The 14,357-nt window shown below is 42.5% G+C and overlaps 1 long non-coding RNA gene across 4 annotated transcripts in view; it reads left to right on the forward strand.

Annotated features, from left to right (window-relative positions):
- Positions 1-1,898: 1,898 nt before the first annotated feature.
- The window catches only part of LOC139676393 (uncharacterized), a 236,635-nt gene continuing 224,176 nt past the window's right edge, over positions 1,899-14,357 (forward strand). For all 4 annotated transcript variants that reach the window (XR_011698649.1, XR_011698648.1, XR_011698650.1 and 1 more), the window contains exons 1-2: positions 1,899-2,012; positions 5,007-5,181. This is a non-coding gene — a long non-coding RNA (uncharacterized lncRNA). The remainder of the gene's footprint in view (positions 2,013-5,006; positions 5,182-14,357) is intronic.

Raw genomic sequence — 14,357 nt, forward strand, 5'->3', positions numbered from 1 at the left:
TTATTCTTCATGGATTTAATGCTTGGCTCCAAGCAGTCTTGCGTTTATCCACAGGGCTGCAAACGTTCAGACTGACAATAGGTTTTAACCCCAAGTGACAAGTCCACCCCTAATTCTGCTGCCATAGTGCCTGTCTACCTGTTTGGACACTGAGGAGCTGCTGGTGGCTTGACTGACGGGATATTTACTCCCAGAAGCAATGCTGAGGTGACCAAGTCCATGTCCAAGATCATTCTCTGGTCAGTTGTGGCTCCTGGAGAATGAAATGCAGAGACTGAGATGCTGCAGGAGTGGCACTGAACTGCTGTTTGTCAGCAGAAGGGAGTTGGTCATGTGGGAGGGAGTTAATGAGACATGTGCACATCCCTCTCTTCCTTGGTCTCTGTTTAATGCTCCATCTATTCTCAGTGACAAAACAGCCCCTAAGGGGCAGATGCAACCAAGTGTAGCAAGGGAATACCCCTGTGGATGCTCTGGCTTCTGCTCTGTGCTGGACAAAAAAGGCAGGAAACCAAAATACCCTGTCCCAGAGCCTTGTCCATGCCCTTGGCCCCATTCACACACCACATGGAGCACAAAAGCAACGGGGAGCCAGTGTGTCACCATTGTTCATTGTTTGCAGCTTCAGATCTGAAGCAGTGAATGGGGAGCCAACATCCCACTCCAGCTTGCAGGAGCCATCCAGTTCCCTCTTTGTTTGTCGGCAAACAGGGGGATAACAAAGGGCGCTGCTGAAATCCAGCAGTGTTGCAAAATCTGCGCATAATAGTTGTAGAGCCAGTTGAAAAGGAGGAACACAGGGTTTTATGATGAAAAATTGCAGATCTTCAACTTGCTTCTGTTTCCCAGGGTGGTACCACAGCCGAAGGTGGGTCCTGGAGGGGTTCTCACGGCTGCTCTGCATATTGCAGAAGTGGAAGAAATACTGTGAAGATGTCAAAGGAAAAGGAAAAAGACAATCCCACCAGACAAACAGCTTGTCAGTGTGTTCACTGGTGAAAGGAAGGTGGGACAGGGATGAAAGAGGAGCAGCCATCAATTGAAGAAATGGGAAAAAGCTTGTAACACTTCCATTTTCCAATAACCGAAGCTTATGCAGAGTCTGGTTTGTTTTTGCTTTAAAATCCTTTTCTGTGAAAGAAAAGATCTAATGATTGAAAATGATGGTTTTGGACTGAATCATTTGGTTTTGGGAGAACTGCTTTTTCAGTAACAAAATCTTTTACATAAAATATTCCAAAAGGCTGGAGGTGTTTGTGTGCAGAGCTGTAACTAGTGAAGGTGATTCTCACATTAGGCAGATGTTTCTCCATGCTTTCACCTGCTCTGGGGACAGGCTGATGCCTCCTTTCCTTACGAGCTCATTCACAGCTGGCATATTTTGCTGTGTTGGCCACCAAATCCAAGCCCTCTCACACTAAGAAGGTGGTCAGCAGTAGAGGACAGCTGAAATAACTTCTGTTCATACACTACCACATCATTCAGTGTTAGGAGCCAGGAACTCTAGAGGTGACTGGAGGACACACCACACACATGGCAGTGCCCATCCCCTCTCCATAGAGAGCCACAACCAAATGTGAGACCCTGAATGTCACATTTCCATCTGCAGGATTGATTGACAGGACACAAACACTACCTGTGGGGTGAGGACATCCACCAAGACATGCAGAAATATCCAATTGCCTCCATTTCAACCCACTCCTGTCCCCCCTCATCCTTTCAGTCCAGATGCTACTCTTCATGCTGCTGTGAGAGGTTCATATTGCTGACAGGAATCAATAATGTTGGATGTGGAGCTCATTTCTTGGCAAATCAGTGCAAAGAAAGTAAACAGTGCCTGTTTGTTTTGACTTTCTTCCCTCGTTAAATCTGGCTTATTTTAGTAGATGGTCTTTTGATTTCATTAATTAAAATATGGCTGGATAGGGAATGAGAAGGAATACAAGGACTTACAATGGATAAATACAAAAAGGGAGGAACAGCCTTTGGATTCACTAAGGAAGTTGTGAGAGGTAACGTAGATCATCTCTTGGCTCTGTAGCTGAAGGGAGGGGAGGTTGGTAAGTTTAGCTCTCTGTGGTGCTTTGCTAGAATTCAGGGCTGAGATTCAAGGTCTTTGACAAAGCTGGGTTAATTAATGATAAATAAAACATGGTGAAGATAAGATACCGCAGAATAAAGCAAACTAAAGCAAAAATATGTATTCCCAAACAATTACAAAAGCACCCAATGTTTTAGTGTGTCTCCTTTTTCTTTAGCAAAACATTTGGGAATAGGGGGGTTTGTCTGTTTATGTTTCAGCAAATGTTAATAAGCAACTGGACAATCAAAATGTGGACTCTTTTCAAATTGGTTGGACAGATTTTTCTAACTGCTTTCACTAAAATTTCTCCACTGTGCTCTTCAAGACAATTTGCTCAGCTCATGTACCACTTGTTATGCTGAAATGAGAAAGAAGGAGCTGTGACCCTTGCAGTCTGAATAGTAAATATAATAAAAATTATGACTTCAGAAAGTCAAATTCTACTTCAAAATCAAGTTTTGGACCTCAAAAAGATGGATGGTGGCCATTGGAGGGAATGCAAAAGGCAAGATACAATATTTCAGAATTTTGGAAAATGGAACACTGGAAGTGTTGAAGTGTTTATTCAGAATTTTGCATAGGAATTATTTTAACTTTCATTATTTTTTTTAGTCTCACAATTTACATCTATTTTAAAATAGATGCTAAATAACACTATCTTTTTAAGTTTGGTGATTTTTTTACTGAAAAATGTATCTCATTCAATCTAAATCTGTTCCCTTTTGGGCCAAATGCTTTTAGTTGACTCAGAATTATTATTGGGCTGATGATGATGGGCCTGGAAGGCTGCAGATGCTCATGGAAAAAGCAAAGTGGTCTTCATTTTGGTTTGACTTGATCCAATCTTTTTCTTAAGATTATTTCTCGTGTTGCTGATGACAGGAAAACATGATATGATTCACCCTGGGCTGAGGGCAGTGATCAAAGCAGCAGTTCAGCCATTTACAGTCATTGGATTATGAAGGAATTGGGCTGGTGGCTGCCAGGACACTGTGTTTCCCTCCTGAGCCTCAGCACTGGCAGCCCAGGGAGGGGACAGCACTCCCAAATCAGGGATTTCCCCAGGTATTGTTGGTTGAAGACCAAACCCATTGGTTCTGGCTTCAACGTTGGAAACATTCAATTTTCTCCCCATATTCTCTGTTTTGCAAAATCTGTAGGAAAGTTTTACTTTTGGAAAGGACACTGTTTCCTACCCAAAATAGTAATTTGGCTTTTTCCTGGCTTTCCTCAAGCACTGTTGTGAACAGGACTGGTCTTGGGCTTTCCTGAACTTGAGAAGAAACATTGTCAAGGGCTTATGTGCACCATGCAGCTCCCAACAGCCAGCTCACCACGAGCTTCCACGGCAAGAAAGGGGTTTTATGACCTCCACTAACTTGGGAGCCATCTGAATTTGCAAATCTCATTTTTTTCCCCCTACATGAAGAGCCTACTAGGCAATTTGGAGTATTTTTCCAACTCAAGGTTGCCTACTGGGTACCAGTAAGTGGCAGGTGAAATGTGATGATGGTTGGACGATGCATAGCGTGATGTTTTGTTTGCTGCCTCACTGAGATAATTTATGCTTTGCTGGGACGTTCTGTGTAACTGAAGGTCTTAAACATGTGTTATAAATTGCTGGAAAATGAGAGGAAACTTAACTTTCCTTATAAAAAGACTAAAGACTGTAATTTATTACTGTAAACAAGAATGAGAAGACAAAAAATCAATTAAAAAAAGAAAATGTCAAGCTCTTTTTATTCAAAATTTGAAAGGACCTGAAGTTGATTGTTTCCTCCCGTGGAAGGTCTGGTTTCTATCAGCCAGGCAGAAAGGCTTTTGTTTCTAGCAGTCAAATCAACAGGCCAGCAAGAGTAGCTTTGAACTGCAATTTGTCTTTACGTATTTTGAAAATGTTCTTTCGATGTGTTTACATGTTGGCTGGGGCACTTTTGCTGCAGTCAGCTCCTTCTGGGACGATTAATCAAACGATCAAGTCTCTGATTAATCAAAGTCCCTCCTGACAACTCTTTTCTTTCAATCACCTGCTGAGTTTCTACTAAACCCAAACAAGCAAATGATTAAACTCTTTTTTTCTTTTCTTTTCTTTTTTTTTTTTTTTTAATGGGAAGGAATGAAAGAAAGAAATCACACACGCACAAAAAAAAAAAAAAGGCGGCGTGTCTTGCAGATTTGGCACTTTCTGAGGTACATACCTCAAGGAGAGAGAGATCTTGGACTATATTTGTGATGCAAACTGGAACCTTTGGCTACCAAATGCAGGATGTGGTGTATCCTGTTCAAAGAGGCACATATTTTGCATGTTTGTGTTGGCTCCTCTCAATCAAAGCATGCTGTGATTCAGCTACACTAAAAATTAACAATCTATGTTATAGCCATGTATTACATTACGCCCCATTTTTTAAAAAAATCTTTTCCAGAAAGACATCTTCTAAAGAGAGGGGGAGGCAGGTAACAAAACCCTTGCAAATGTTTTCATAATAATTATTCAACGGCAATCAAATCATGCCACTTTAAAAGATCAGCTGAACTATCTGTAAATATTTTCTCATCTCTGCAGAGCAGTACAAACTCCTAATAAAATGCATCTGTCTCCATTTATGCAGTAAATTGGAGGTGGATTTTATGCCAGTGGCTCTTCTATGTCATTGTGAGTAGCACAGAAGGGGGAAGACACTGCATTATATAAGTTGCTTGTGAATAGTGATGTCAAAAATCAAAAACTGAAGTCTCCTGAGTGATGGGCAACATCCTCTGAGTCTGCTGGCAGCCTTATTAAGGCTCTGAATACTGTCTTCTTTCTGTCTTCCAGGGTTTTACACTCTTTGTTAGTAGCCATCCTTCACATCTATTCTTCAGAGGTATTTTATAAACCAATGAGGTGCAACAGACACATAAATACAATTCACTTCCTTTACAGATAAAACCAAACTGAGCTATTAAGGAACTAAATAACTCTACCATGTCCAAGATCCAAGGAAGAAGAGCCTGAGCTCTGCCAAGATGGGTCACACCCCCTCTGACCAGGGAATCGACTTGTTTCCTTCAAGCTGATCCCACCTGCCTCTGAAAATTGGATTAGAGGTCTGCCTGCTGTGAGTACACTTAAAACACCTCTGGGGTTAAATGACAGAGTAGGAACACAACTATTTTTGCAAATTCTGTTTCAAAATAATTGGTAAACCTCCAGATTTCCTCAAAGTTATCTATATTCCTGATGTACAAATCCTTCTGTCAGCCCCACTGTTCTGTTCCCCTGACACACCTACTTCTGACTCACTAATTACTCTTATTACTTGCTGATGAGACAAATACGTCTTTTCCTTTCCCCAGGATGGCAATTAAAATCCATGGTTGCCTTTATTGGCTGAAATGGCCTTAGGAAAAGACCTTGACCAATACATCTAATGACATCCTCTTAACATTTAATTTTCAGGAGGCAGTTCCAAAGAAACCTCACTTTGTTTCATGCAGAACTTTTTATTTCAGATAATGTGGCTTGCAGGCTTCATAAAAAACCAGCATCGTGTTTCTTTCTTTGTAGCCTTTAGAACAAAGTCAGCCAATGTTCATTCTTTCATTTGAAGGACCCCCCTCAAAAACAACCCCAAGCAAACATATTTTTCTCCCTGCTTGTATTTATCTTGTTCTGTTTTCAATAACCTGTGTCTGGCATCTTGGGTATTTATCACCCTAGAGAGGACTGGACATGAAAAAATCAACACAGCAAAAAAAAAAAAAGAATAATTTCTTAGAGAAATTATATTCCAAGGGGTGAAATTGCATAAAGGATTCTCTTGGTTGAACTGATGAAAGAAGCAATTGCCTGTTGAGTTGTGGATGACAAAAGTGTACAATACCTCATGTCTTAAAAATAACAAATCTCTTCTGAACTTGATCATGGAGAGGAGTTCTGATGGTTGAGAGAGTCATGAAAACAGTTCAAATTGTCTTCTACGTGAATGTTTCTGGCTGCACACCTAAACATTGATTTTAGCAGGAGATGAAATCTCAGCTACTCTGAACTCAGAGAGAAAAAATGTGGAGAAAGAGATAGACACATATAAACGAACACCACTAGCAACCAGTCACATTTAAAAATATTGAGCAGCCCTTTCTCATTTGTACAGTTTAAATATTTAAACAAATGGTGAAAATTCATCTTATTCTTGGCACAAGTCTTATCCATTTATTACTCAGTATCTCCAAATATGCTGAGATGCCAAGTAATTTCCAGTTTTTATCAAATTTTAACTTTGGAGCATGACTTTGGGATATTATGTTCAGAAGTGCATGGACCTTTTGAAGCAGAATTTCCTTGAATTTAATATATCCCTTTCAGAACTTTGCCTTTAGATGGAAATTCATTCTGAGCCAGTAATATTATATGTTATTTCTAAAACTCTGAAGTTTATAAAGCACATAGTGAAATTTAAGTCTTCAGCCCAGGTGGAATCATGAATTAGCACTGAGTTCTCTGTGAGCAGCAGGGCTGGTTGCCTTTTTTGTGCCTTTGCATCGTTCTGGATAGACCATGGAGCGTGACATAAAACATCTGTGGAGTCATGATGGTCATGAGGTAGTCACCCTCTTCCTGGGAAATCAGTCCTTCCTTGGCAGGGAGAAGATGCTTGTGCTGGAACTATGGGAGAAAACTGACTGTGACTCAAAGATGTTTTCTCAGAAGGTTCATTGGTCATGTCTATCTGTAAATGAATAAAGGGTTTCCTTCTGATGTGGTTATTATCTGGACCACAGCAACGGCACAACATTAATCACAGCAATAAGTGAAAAAGAGAAAATATAAAAGTACATTGGGGTTTTTAATGAACTATTAAGATCACCATTCTTTATTTAGGAAATTTGCCATCTCAGATCCTAAGGCCAGTTCCACACTCACCCAAACTTATCTGATTCCGAAGAACCAAATAGTTTAAATTAAACTCCACATGTTAAGACTGCATTGCTCCTGTTATTTTCCTGGACTCAGGACACCATGACGTCTCCTATAGTTTCTTTTGCAACATTTATTCTTCAGAGTAACTTTCTTGCCAGCTCTGAGCTTAAAAAAGCTGTTGAACATAAAAAGCTGAATTGAGTTTACTCCATCCTGGGTACTAAGGGCAATGAGAGAAAAAAAGTGGGAAGAATTAAACTGTTAATACTTTCTTGTTGTAGCCATATTTTACTAAAGAAGCAGTGCTGAGGAACAGCATCTGAATGCTCTCAAATTAGAGCAGATGCATGTTCACAGCTTGGGCCAATCTGCCTGTCTGCATGGACTTTTCTAGTTGTTAAAGCAGATGAGGGAGTCATTGGAGTGCAGGCATTGCCTACTGGGCAGCCCTCAGTAGCTCCATCACACTTCTTAAGTGTGTTTGCTCAGTGCTGCTCCTCTGTATTTCAGGTGGGTCTTCCTTGCCAGAAGGAAAATTGTTTATGTAGCATGTTATGGAGGTGACACACTCTTTGCCTCAGTTAGGAAAAGTTTGCTTTTCCCCCTGAATCTAAACCAAAAGTCACACTGGTTGAAAGAGTATAAATGCTCTTTTTATATGGGAAAATACATAACAGGAGTCATTCCTTTACCCGGGCCAGTTGCAGGTAAAACTGAGTTCCAAACTGGCACAGCAGGCAGGCAAGCAGGAATTTCAGCTGAACTGTGACCAATGGATGCTGTGCCTTGGGACGTCTCGGCTGCTGAGCCCTGGAGTGTATTTTGATCAAGGAGATGAATTTCAGCAAAGCAAGGGTTCAGGTGTGACTGCTCAGGAGCAGAGGGCTTTTCAATAGTCAGTGCTTTATATGACTTAGCTGACAGGCAGACATTTGGCCTTGGTGCTTATTGGTACAAGAAAAGTGTGTTTCATACCTATTAGCCACTTTTCCTTCCAGGAATTGACTTGTCCTGGAAGCTCTGCCAAGTGGTTTATATGCAAGCCCATCACTGATGGGCAGCTCACGCCGCCTGTTAAGCCACAGCTGAGTCCAACCTGCTTTATAGTCAGTTTTCACACTCAAGAGAGGGAGCACCAGGATTTTGTGAGCCCAGAGCAAAAAAATTTAAACAATGGAACTGTTCAGTGCTGTTTCCTTTGGAGATGTTCAGCTCTGATTAGAACTCTCTGCACAGCAGGTAACCACCTAGCAGAGTGCTTAGCAAGAGCTGCCTCGTAGCACCAGGGCGTCCGTGCAACGTGAAAGGATTTTTAATTCCATCTGTCACACACAACTTTCTGCAAGGCTTCCAAAAATCACATAACCCCGTGCCCAGTCCCAGCTCTGTGAGTGAAGTCCTTTTGTTTATTGTCTTTGGGCCTGGTGTGCCTGCAGCTGTGCTGGTGGCAGCATCAGCCCCTCCAACAGACCCCCTTGGTGGGGTGAGTGGAGACTGGGATCTTCCCAGTGGTGATGGTCACCCCTTGTTAAATGATCCCCTGGATGTAGGGTGTGATGGGTTTTCCCCACACTGCCATCACCAAAGGGACCACTTGCCCTTCATTCCTGGACTGTCAATTGTGATGACATTTCTCATGGTCAAGGTCTTTCCTGAGTCCCACAGACTGGTGGTTTCTGGGCATCAGAGAAGATTCCATTTCAGTCATGAGAGGTTTAATGTCTCAGACTGGTACCATCTTTTTATTTGCAGCTGCACATCTGCTGCTTCTCATGCCATAACATCTGCATTGCAGCAATGTGAGGGCTTTTGGATGTCGGGGGGAAAAGAGGGAGATAGGAAGGTGTGCATGATACCTGTGGACCTCTGGTCAGCCCCTTATTCAAGTGGCCGGGCAAATTAAACATACATTACAAAAAGTCATAGGATAAATCCATGGGGGATCACATCTTTCCTTCAGTTATGGTGGAAAATCTGGAGCTGAGAGTACCCCTGAAGTCCGTAAGTGCTATTAAATATGTGAAAACAGCCAAGGGGAAAAGATTATCCTTCCTCCTGATGCACCAGGCTCAGTTTGCTGGTCCTGCAGCACACGCACCCACAGCGAGCAGCTGGTGAGCGGCAGTGGTACACACACAGTGGAATGTCTCTGGCACAGGAGCCTTTTTCAGCTTATATTTTCCAAGAAGGCCATGCCAGGAGACATATTTGTGTTTATTGCCGGAGCTGGGAGTTGCCTACAGGTGCTAATTATTGACCGTTCCTCCTCCACAAGGGAGCCAGTGTGTGAGCCACCCTCCACCCTGCCTGGGAGTCACTATCACGTTCTCAGCCCTTCCCTGCAGCTGGGAATGAGCTGTTTGGATTGGACTTGGTGGCACAGATGGTGCCACCTGTGGTGTGCTCTGCCAGCAGGAGCGGATCCCGGGCAGCTGCCGCCTCTCAGGAGGTCATTCATGGCAGGGAGAAACCAAAGCGCATTTACATTTCGCACCAGACTCCCCAGGCCAACAAATACCTTTGGCTGCTCCAACACCCTCAGGTGTCCTCAGGGCTGATAGACTTGTAGACCACCGAGGAGGCCTGCTCGACCCTGAACATGGCCCAGTCTTTCAAATTTGGGAGAAAAAATCATTTAGCATCCTCCCAAAGAACAGGGCAGCCTGATTTTCAAGGTTTCACAGTGCCTGCAAGCAGCTTGCCTTATGTATAACAGTATCTCCTGTCCCATAAGAGGGTCAGCAGAGAGGCTGAGCCCTCCCCAGATGAACATTTGTTTTCTGCAGGGCATTTGTCTGCCAGCCTCAGTGATGGCAGGTTGGTTGTACACAGAAGTGATGAAATCCAGAATATCAACTGGGATTTTTCAGTTCTGATGGCTATCAGGTAAAGAAAAACAACTTCTGGCTTTCTTTTGCCCTCTCTATTCCCAACCATGAAGTATTTATTATACAATTTTAATTAAGATTTAGGCTGATAAAGCAAAATTGCTGCCTCTCCCTCTACGGCCTTTGTTAAAAAGACAGCTGAACACAATTACTAAAGGAAAACCCTTGCCTTGATGATCTGCTCTTCCTTTTTAAACCATGGTTTTTCCTGATGTCCAATAAAATATTAGAATGTAAATCACAGCAGCCTAAAGGCTCAGGGTGAGATTCTCTGAGAGGTTGCCTTGGAGCAGGCAGAGATTTGAGAAGATTCCTGCAGTGTGACTGAAATTGTCACATCCTAACTTTGTCAAATTTATGTGAAAAAAAGTCATGGAGTCTTTGCACCTGAAGCTATAAAGTAGCTTGTGCTCCCTTGAAGCACAGCCAGGACTTGTTTGAAATTTGGTCCACCTCAGGGACCATCATTTGAACTGAATAATAAAAGCCAAATTGAGGCAAATTCACCACGTGTCAGGGGTAGATGGGAGAGATTCGTGTTGAGTCTTTTCATACATATGGTGTGGTTTTTTCTACCCTTTGGAAGGGCTGTATTGGTATGACCCTGACCCCTGCCAGGAGATCCACAGTCGTGTGTTTGTGTTTTAAAAAAGGCAAACCCAAGCATTTTCCAAGAAAATTCTCAAATTTGCAGGATTTTTTTCTGGGTAGGTTCCTTTGGGAAGAGTAGTTGAGTTTAGTAGGAAATCTAAATTTGAAAGTTTGTTTAAAAATATCTAAGTGCTTTTTATTTTTAAACAATAATGTTCCCAAGAAATATTAAAAAGAAATACATATCTTTCTTTTTTGTTTATTGTTCATAATTTTTAGATCAACAGCAGTCATTTTCATTAGTGCTCTATGACCCAGTTCATCACTAACATGCTGAAAATTAAACATACACTGAAGCACTTCACTAAATCAGGGACTGGAGCTCCTTAATGACATGTACATGCATAATCTACCCGCCAGCCATAAGAACTTTTTGCATCTATTTATGTCCTTTTTCCCCCAATGCAGAAAACGATGCCAAGATGCATTTTGCACTGCTCTACCGCACACTGAGACTTCCCCTGCTTGCAGCCTCCTGACAGAGAGCACTTTTACTTTCATTTATTACTTTAATGTAACTTTTTCCTTCGGTCTTTCACAACGTTGAGCAACTTTCCCCTGGCTGTGATTGCCAGGGCCTGTTCGGCATCACGGCGGAGGAATCCCAGGCATGTTCCACCAGCACACAGCCCCCTCCTGACCCATGGGCAGTCTTCAGGCAGCCAGTCTCACCTCTACCCTGAATTTTTTTGGAGCAGAGCTGGGTAAACCCCAGTTTTTCCATCTCACAAGAGCACTTTGTGATTGCAGGGTTGTTTTTCCCTCTTGATCTTGTTGTGAACCAATAGGTCTCATTCGAAATGAATGAGTGAGAGAGAGAAAGGAGGAGAACAAATACCTTACAGTCCCCTGGTGAGGGAAATACTCAGGCTGCCAGCTCTCTAGGCTCAATTCCCAGCTCTAAAGTCTGTGCCTTTCACATCCCAGGCAGCCTCCCCACCCCAGGCTGCAGGATGCTCTGGCCTGGGGTGAGCACATACACCCTTTCTGTACACAACCAAAATTTGCTCTTTGCAAAAGAAGTGGGAGCAAACCCACCATGTTCCTCCAGTTTCCATCACAATTCATTGCTATTTTTCCACCTCCAAAAACATTTCATAAGAACTTTCCAGCCCATTCCCTTCTGTGGCCTTTAAAAGTGTCTCAGTCACCGTAGTTGTTTCAGTAGCTGGTCCCATTGGAGAGGGTTCAACTCTATTGATTCCAATGGCACCTAATTTGTATGAATGAGTGTTTTCATGTGTACAGATATGTGTAATGGTTTGGAAGACATTTATGTGCCTGATATAATTAAATCCAGTGGTCTTGTATTCCCTTAGATTTGGATAGTGGAGATATTATGAGTATACCAGCTCTTTCCTTATGGAAAAGTCTTACAGAATTTAATAAGAAAACAATAGCCATTCTTAGGCTTTGGAGCTTTTTAAATAGGATTTAAAATGAAATGACATCACTGCAATGCTATAGAATGTCTTAAAAAGTCTTTGCAAGAAGGGATCATTCTCTATCAAATTTTAAAGATTACATAGCCATTTCCATAGATTATTTCATTTCTCTCTAATTTTACTGGTTGCACTCCTATTAATTTCTGTGGGGTTTTCCCATATGGCATGTATTATTTTGACCATAAAACTACTCCCTGAGGCAAAACAGGCTATGAAAGACCCACGGCCTCAGTTCAGCCCAATGAAATGGTAGTAGCTTCCATCAAGGCTGTGAGTCAGGTTTACACAACTGTTTGTGTCCCTGTTCCATACATGTACTTGAGAGCTCCTTGCAGACTGTGCAGCGATGGAAGGGTAGTTCCCTGCCCTGTGGGGAACGGTCTTCAGTTCCATATGTGAGATGTTTGAGTTCCTGTGTGTGGTTTATCATGCGTGCTGGAGCCCATCACACCTATTTGCATATTGAAGAGATTAATGGTGTGAGCCATTAAAGCATTTTAAATTTTAATCAGCTTTTTCTTCCAAGCTTCCTCTCCTTTGTATCGTTTCCCTGTCCTGTTCCTCCCTTTGAGCTTCAGCCAGCAACGTTTATGGTGTGTTATAAACCACCACGTGCTCCTCTTCTTTTGCCACCACATCTGGCCAGGGTTGGCCACACTGCCATTTCACCTCCTTGGGCCTTCACCCATGTTCCTATTGCTGTGCTCACCCTTGCTCAGTGACCCTCAGTGGCAGCCTTCCATCCTCTCCAGTGCCCTGTGGAAGCACATGAAGTTAAATAACATCCCTTGACCATTAGCCTGGCCAGGAGCAGCCTGACCTATTCACTTATCAGAAGTTGATCTCCAAAGACCTGTAATCAGCACTAATCAGGACTAAATCTTATAGGCTCATATGTCTTCCCTGTCCTTCAGGATACCAGGAATGCACTTTCTTGCTCGCTGCTGATGACTGTGGTGGGTGGGTGGGATGCCTTTCAGCTTTCACCTTACCATTGACCTTATGATTTATTTTGATTAACCCAAGCCTACTGAATTCCAACGCAGTGCAACCTGCACTGTAACCTCATGCCTAATTCGGCAAGCACACCGTAAGGCTTCACTTACGTTCATTTTGCAGTGATTTATTTTTCTACTCATACCCTTATGAAAGTGGACACCACCCGTGGATGGTGGGGTCAGACTTCACCTTCTCTTGCATGAGCTTAAGTAAGCAAATGTCTTTGAGGGAACTTCAAAGCAGGGGATAGGGAGAGGGGCAGCTTTTTAGGCCTGTAATGAACAGCTTGGCATGTTGAGATCGAACCTCAGCATGATGCTGAATGTGTGGGCTTGTTGGATATACCAATGTGTAATATAAGCTCAGAAGAAAGCGTGATTGGGGTGTAGACTGGTACAGCTGCACTTTTGCCAGTGGACTGATCTTGATTTCCAGAGAGGGAGATCTAGTCTGTAATTTGTCATTTGAGATTACCTTAAGTTATCCAGTGTGGAGAGTAGTATGTCTCACCCTGACTACCCTGCACACAGAGTGACCAGGCCCTTGATTTTGAGCAAACTATACCATTTCTCCCAGAAGAGCATCTGGTCCCTAGTACAGAACTTTTGAAGCCTGGCTAGAAATCACTTAACAGTGGGAACTTAGTTCTATAACAGCACAAATAATTTACAGCAAGGCTATTGCCATTATTATTTTGCTGCATTTCTTCGAGATATCAAATTATTTTATATTGCATATTTTCCCATGCCCTTTCCCTGCTTACACTGTCTGCCTCAGCTCGTTGCTAATGACTCAATGCTTTTGCTAATGCAAAAGCTCAGTGCATTTTGATAAGTCTTCTGCCAAAGTGTCTCTAACAAAAATAAGAAGAATGACAAGTGGAACAGCACAGAAAGGATTCCAACAGCAACAACTGAAGGTTAAAGCAGCATAAAACAGGGGGAAAACATAACAAAACCAGAACACAGTGAACCCAGATTGCCTTTGTTAAAAATATTTAATGGTTAATTTTTTTATAGCCCTGTCTCTCAAGCTATCCATGAGATTTAGATTCTTTTATTTTGCAGTTGTAGAAATCTACCTTCAATTCCTGCTGGAGCAGGGGGAACTCTGTGTATGTATTTTGCACCTTCAGTCTTTGGCCTCATTGGGTTTTGGTCTTCTAAGAGTTGTAGCAAGGACATGTCTTATATCCATGGAAATGTGATAGGAAAAGGCTAATGGTTCACAGTCCATCAGCACAACTTGTTTCTCTGCTGCCAAAGGGCAAAGATGCCACAGTGGTGAGGTGAGACAAATATAATGCAGAGTGTGTAGCCAAGCATTTGGGACATTTCCTGGTTTGGCACATGTAGCCCTGCACCAGCTGGGGGTCTTATGTGGACCTCTGC

The sequence above is a fragment of the Pithys albifrons genome, chromosome 10, assembly GCF_047495875.1.
Source record: "Pithys albifrons albifrons isolate INPA30051 chromosome 10, PitAlb_v1, whole genome shotgun sequence".
In the NCBI taxonomy this organism is placed as follows: domain Eukaryota; kingdom Metazoa; phylum Chordata; class Aves; order Passeriformes; family Thamnophilidae; genus Pithys; species Pithys albifrons.